The sequence below is a fragment of the Martes martes genome, assembly GCF_963455335.1.
Source record: "Martes martes genome assembly, chromosome: 7".
Classification (NCBI taxonomy): Eukaryota; Metazoa; Chordata; class Mammalia; order Carnivora; family Mustelidae; genus Martes; species Martes martes.
The window spans coordinates 49,333,082-49,340,059 of NC_137894.1; the positions used below are offsets into that span (position 1 = coordinate 49,333,082).

Sequence of the window (6,978 nt, forward strand, 5' to 3'; positions counted from 1 at the left end):
ACTGGAGGGGATTATGCTGAGTGAAATAAGTCAAGCAGAGAAAGAAAATTATCATATGGTTTCACTCATACATGGAACATAAGGAATAGAGCAGAGGACCACAGGGGAAGGGAGGGAAAACTGAATGGGAAGCAATCAGAGAGGGAGACAAACCATGAAGAGACTCTGGACTCTGGGAACCAAACTGAGGGTAACAGAAGGGAGGGGGGTGGGGGATGGGGTAGCTAGGTGACAGGTATTTGGTTTTGTTTTGTTTTTTAAATAGCTTTATTGATGTAATGATAAACTGCACATATTTAAAGAGTAAAATTTGACGTTTTGACACATGTAAACACCAGTGAAATCATTACTACAATCAAGGTAATAAACATATGCATCAGCTCCAAAAGTTTCCTCCCACACCTTAATCCTTCCCTTTCATTCCTCCTCACTCCCATCCCCAAGAAACCACTGATTTGCTTTTTGCCATTGTAAATTAATTTGCACTGGGTGACAGGTATTAAGGAGCACACATGTTGTGATGAGCACTGTGTGTTACAGGCAATTAATGAATCACTGAACACTATATTAAAATCTACTGATGTACTATATGTTGGCTAATGAATTTAAATTTTTAAAAATTAAATTAAATTAAAAAATAAAAAATAAAACCAAGGCAGAAACCATACATAACTCAGAGGGCTCCATGCTCCTGGAGGCTGAGCTAGTGGCCACAGCCAAGCCCTCTGGCAGTCAGGGGACTGAAGGTCTGAGAGGTGGCTTGGTGCAGCCCTGCCCCTGAAGCCCCATGGCCATGGCAAGGTGCAGGAACTGGGAGGGAAGACCCGACCCGAGGCCATCCTGGTTCCTCGGCTGTTGCAGGACCACTCCCACCCCCATCGGCTGATGTCTGTCTAGAACCAGGAAGAAAACCTTTTCCCTTGATTGTTCTTTTTAAACATGGTTGCTCAGCATTGACACAGAAAAACATCCGACATAAAACTGGAGCCATTCACAGCTGCAAATGAGCCAGAACTTATCAAACTGTAGTGACCACAAAGAGAGGACTTTGTGTCCCCAGGCAGGACTCCTGTGTGCGGGTGCAGCTGGGGGCCCTGGACATGCCAGTATGGGCAGAGCTGGGCTCCAGAGTCTCCTCAGGGGGACAGAAGTAGGAACCTCTTCTGACATCTCTGCTCAGGACAGCACCCCCTGATGGAGATGGGGACAGCCCCTTATGAGTCCCGGATGTCCTGGTGATTCTTGGGCATGGCCAGAATCTCACCTTCTTCCTGAAGGGTGGAGAGGGCAGCCCAGCCACCATGGGTCCCACAGGTCCTTCAGGGGACAGCCCACACATCGCGGGTCCCACAGATCCTCTGGGGATAGCACCTTGGTGGACTTGTGGTCCAGCAGGTACCTGTTCAAGTGGCTCTTGTCAGGCCACACAACCTCAATCCCATTGGCCAGGTTGACCCACATCACCTGGTAACAGGCCAAGGTCAGTCAGTGAATCTCCACCATCAAACCCCGCAAAAAGACCCCCATGTAGTAAACGTCGCCCTGGTCCCTGGGGATGTGGGCCTGGAACTGTGTCTGGCGCTAGTAGCTGAAGTCTTCATGGGACACCCGGTAGAAACTGGGGTGCAGGGTGCCAACGAGGGGGGACAGGATCTCCATGCCCACATGGTCGCAGAACTTCATGTCCACATCTGCACACACCAGGTCGTCCACCTCACAGAGAAAATGCTGCTCACAGAAGCAGCAGATTATTGCCATGTGCTGCATGAACACATCCTGCCAGCGTGGGGCGCTGGGGACCTGGAGGACCACCACCCTCCAGCCCTCCCAGGGGGGCACACAGGCCCAGCAGCCCGCTGGTCGGTGACAACCTAGTAGGTGACCTTGTGTCCCACCATGATGGGTTTCTCTGCCCTCTGCAGGGACAGCTCCAGGAAGACCACATATCTACAGGGACCAGGGACAAGGCGGGAGGAGGGTCACTGTCAGAGCCTGGCAGCAGGATCCCAGAGCTGGGGGCCATGGACGTGTGCACCTTCTTCAAGGGGGCAAGCCCTGAGCTGCTTTAAGCTACAGCCACTCTCCCAGCCTGTCCCAAGCAAGTCTGCTTGTGGGGCCTCCCTACCTTCCGCTCCCAGAGATGGGGGCCATCAGCACCCCATCATACAAAGGGGAGCCTGAGGCGTCAGAGGTAGGAAACCAACCCCACAATCAGCATGCTGGAGCCGGGAATGCTCCCCCTGTGCCGAGCTCCCAGGCAAACCCTGCAGGTGCCCTCCCCTGGCCGACCCACAGCAGGTCCTGTCCCCACCTGCCAGGAATGGAGCACCTTTGGGCACAGCCCTCCTTTCTATGGCCTACAGACTGGCTAGAATTAGCAGGGCTGGCCTCTTGCCCCAATTTGCTTTGAGGGGGCTGTCACTGGCCCCCATAGAGCTGTCCCCACTCCCATAGGGTCCTCCCTTTAAGACTTCTGGGCCTCTTGCTGACAAGGTCCATCAGTCAACTGCTGCTATTCCTAGGAGCGGTCATGCTCGAACTCCCCCAGATCAGGAATCAGGTCCAGCCCATGGGCAGGGAAGGGGAAAGAGGACCACTAGAAGAGGGGGCTTGCTTAGACCCCAGCCGTGAGTCCAAGAGTGGAAGCTTCCAGGTCTAGGTCTACATCTCCTAAGCTCCAAGAAGTCAGAAGTCCTATCTCTCTGAGGGGACTACCTGTGGGGACAGCAGCTCCCCCATTGTCAGCAAGGGTGGTGAGCCCCTCTGAGACTGATTTTTCTTAAGGTTTTATTTATTTATTTGACAGAGAGAGAGACAGCTAGAGAGGCAACACAAGCAGGGGGAGTGGGAGAGGGAGAAGCATGCTACCTGCTGAGCAGGGAGCCCAACATGGCGGGGTTCAATCCCAGGACCCCGGGATCATGACCTGAGCTGAAGGCAGATGCTTAAAGACTGAGCCACCCAGGTGCCCTGAGACTGATTTTTTCACACAGGCACTAAGGCTACTTCCCTGTGCCTAAACCCATACTGGGCAGCTTAGTAAATCACTCACACAGGGAAAGTGGGCACTATATTTAAATAGGGGACAAGGCCACACACACCTGCAGACACGAGTCAGATCACTGGGGGCAAGTCCAGGTCCAGCCAACAGGGGAACAAGGCAGACATGAAGCAGGGGGAGAGGAGTGCTCCTGGCAGAGGGCAGGGAGAATGTAAAGGCCTGGAGTCAGGCCCGAGGCACATATGGGAGGACCACACACCTGGGAGGCCCACGGGGTTGGGGGATACAGTGGGAGAGGAAAGGCTGGAGAGGACAGGCAGATGGGGAGTGGATCACAGAGAGGCTCAAAGGTTATGTTCTGAGAATATCATTCTGCTGGTTACTGGGGAAGAATGAGCTCTGTACAGCGGAGGACAGGGAGACCCTAACCCTAAGCCCTAACCTTAACCCCACCCTAACAATCAAACATCATGCTCATGGAGCTATTTGGAAGGAAAGGGGATTGCTGTCAAGCCATAACTCCCCAATCAAATATGGGCCTAAGTTACAAAACCCTCCTTATTGCTATACTGAGGATGGCATATATCAAATCTGGGACACATATTTGTGGCTCACACCCACTATTGGACAGCTCGGTCAAAAGGCAGTTTTATGCTGGGAACAATCATACATATGATACTTGGGCAAATAACACACGACATCTAGGGTGGCTATCATTAGAAATGTGTTCCCAAATAATAGTACTCCAGGCTCCTGACTGGTTTGCTACTGATTGGGTAAGGCGACCTGGGATTAAATGGTCAGCTTCAAATGGAACCCACTGGATATGTGGAACTAACCTGTGGCCCTGGCTTCCTCCAGGGTGGATAGATCGCTGTACCTTAGGATTTGCCTGGATTCATGGACTCATTACTAAAACCATCACCACTCCAGCTAATCTCCCCAATTTAAAGCAAATATGGACACGATCTGTTTTTAAATGGTATGATCACTTAACATCCATTTTTGCTCAATCTGTGGGACTAGAGGATGTCATTTGGCATGTAGAAGCCCTTAATAAATATACTGCAAAGGCACTCAGTGATTCACTAAATAGCATCTCCCTACTTAATATCGAAGTCTCACAGATGCACAAGGCAGTCCTACAAAATAGGATGGCCTTAGATGTCCTGACAGCAGCACAGGGTGGCACATGTGCAATTATCAAAGCAGAATGTTGTGTGTACATCCCAGAGTATCACAAAAATGTCCCAGGATTAATAAAAGATATGAATACCCAAATTGAGGCTCTACAGGATCCTTCTCTCTCTCTCAGTGACTGGTTAAGTTTAAAGGAGGACTATGGCCAACAACTAAAAATCTTCTTTTTGGGCTTCTCATTCTTATAGCCTTATTAATCTTAATGTGTTGCTTTGTTCAGTGTTTCTCTACTTGGTGCCGAGACTCCATTGCTGCAACGACTTCACCATGACAGATAATCCTTACCAAGCACAGAGACACTTCTTCACTGTCAGCGCTGGATTCAGTTGCCTCCGTCTTTTGTAACTCCCCTACACATTCCTCAACTGATCAATGTTGACCCAAATAGGGACAACTCTATGCCCCTATACAGCAGGAAGATGTTACAGAAGATGAGACCTTCCACCTTCAACTACCTTAAAGATTTAAGGGTCAAAATTGTTCAGGGGGGAATGATGAGGGAGCAGAAGGCTGACTGAGGACAAAGCAAAAGCTGGCACCTTACACCCACTCTCCCCCCACCTTAGTGACATGTATGACATCCCTCAGGCACTCCTGTCTGCCGTAAAAAGAAAAACAAATAGTTAACTTGCAGAGATCACAATCCTGCAAGACAGGAGTTTCCCTTGGTTTACAAACGTCCTAGTGATTTACAACAAAGAAGCTATCTTATCAATAGCCTAACTTCCAGAGACAAGCAACTCAGTTCCTAAAGCCCTAACATCACCCTCCCCTCCATAAAACTGAAGGAGGCTGAGATGAAAGTAAATATAAATAAAGTTAAATTTCTTCTAAACCTAAAGCTCATTGACAAGGACGCTTGATAGGAGGAATGTACCATTCCACCAGGAAACTCCCAACTCTCTTCATGTTAGTGTCTCATTAGAGATAAAAACAGCCTTGGCTTGACAATAACCAGGCCTCCAGCATCCTGACAGTCTTCTGAACACCCCCTTTGTCCTCACCTACCCAACTCCTGTGTATATAATCAGCCACTCCACAGGATAGCAGAGCAGCAGCTCTTTCTGCCCACGGGTCCTGTCCCTGTGCTTTAATAGACCACCATTTTGCACCAAAGATGTCTCAAGAATTCTTTCTTGGTCATCTACTCAGGACCTCACTCCACAGAACCTCACCTAGATTCTAGAACTTCATCAATAATGCTTCATGGCCTACATCAGATGATGAAGACTTAAGTTTGAATATGAAGAATACCTCAAAACCAAACTTAAGAAAACTAATGAATGTTTCACAGCATTTCAAGAATTTGGAAACAGAACTTGGCCTTGTATCACCGGGAGATAAAACTCTATTTGAGGATGATAGCTCTGATAACAAATGTGAAGATAGGGTTGCCAATCCTTCCAAATCATCAGTCGAAGTCTGTGACTCTTCTCCTCCTGCTTTGCCATCACCTGATTCTCTTCTAAGACCTCCTTTCACATTGTTAGGCCTTGGTCTTACAAAGGAAGGAGAGGCGCAGCCAGCAATTGGAAAAAAGGACGATGGTATTATTGAAAGTGTTCCACAAGAGCAAACAGTTAATGACTGTTTGACTTCTGCTGACAGGGCAGATAAAAATGATAGACATGATATGCTGTCAGCATTAGGATTTGCAGAACAAAATGAAGAATCACCTTGGGATTCTGAGAGTAATTCTGAGGGTCTTCCAGAGAAATACATTGATCATTTATCTGGAAATGCAGATCAGAAAGGGACAAGTACATTAAATGAACAAGTAGAAGACTCTCTGGGAAAATATTCTTTCTTGAAGCCTACTGTTGAGGAGAAAGATTCTGTTCCTAAGAAAGGAGGAGAAATGGAGGAAAAACAAACATCCAAATCAGATTCTCCAGGAAAATATTCTTACTTGAAGCCTGGTGTTGAAGTAAACGATTCTCTTCCTAATAAACCAGGAGAAATGGAGGAAAAAGAAACATCCAAATCTGATTTGTCCAATTGGAAGTCTACTTGTTTGAACCAAAATAGTGCAATTTGTCAAAGATACAGGGATTTGAAAGTTAATGAAAAACACCCATCTGTATTACAGTCAGTGACCAAAAAGTGGTTGGCATCCAGAGTTTAAACAGATGACCTTAATAGATAAAAAAAAAAAAGGTTTAATAATATTGGAGCTGTATTTATGTTAGAAAATTCTAAATTCCATGATGTGTGCGAATCACAGCTACCAGAAAACAAAGAGCACAAAGAAGACTTTTCAGCAGAACTAGACAGAAATGACAACAGAAGAAGAGGAAGAAAGTCTTAATGAAAGTGAAAATAGGATAAAGTCATTTTACAAACATGTATGCCAACAGAAAGGACATCTGAAAATCAAATACAGCAACTTAACTTTCGACTTTTGTATCTGTGAAAAATGGCTCAAGAACCAGAAATAAGGAATGTGATAGAGAGGATGATATATTTTTATATTCAGAACATCCCTCTGTTCAAAAGTATGAGGACATGTGGACCAAACAAGACAAGTTAGAGTGGAAAAATAAGTTAAAACTCATCACCAGAGAGTTAAAGCAGATGTTTGGTGAAATTTGTGAAAAAAACCATCCTTGTAACCCAGGGATGAATCCTACCTGGTCATGGTGGATAATCTTTTTAATGTGCTGTTGGATCCTGTTTGCTAGGATCTTGTTGAGAATCTTAGCATCCATATTCATCAGTGATATCGGTCTGAAATTCTCCTTTTTGGTAGGGTCTTTGCCTGGTTTGGGGATCAGGGT

At 46.8% G+C, this 6,978-nt stretch overlaps 1 pseudogene across 1 annotated transcript; it reads right to left on the reverse strand.

Moving 5' to 3' along the window:
- Positions 1-1,214: 1,214 nt before the first annotated feature.
- Positions 1,215-2,151, reverse strand: LOC308346614 (histo-blood group ABO system transferase 2-like; annotated as a pseudogene). The gene is made up of 3 exons: positions 2,126-2,151; positions 1,336-1,947; positions 1,215-1,271 (listed from the first exon to the last, which is right to left on the reverse strand). The product of its transcript is annotated as a histo-blood group ABO system transferase 2-like (transcript).
- Positions 2,152-6,978: the final 4,827 nt, after the last annotated feature.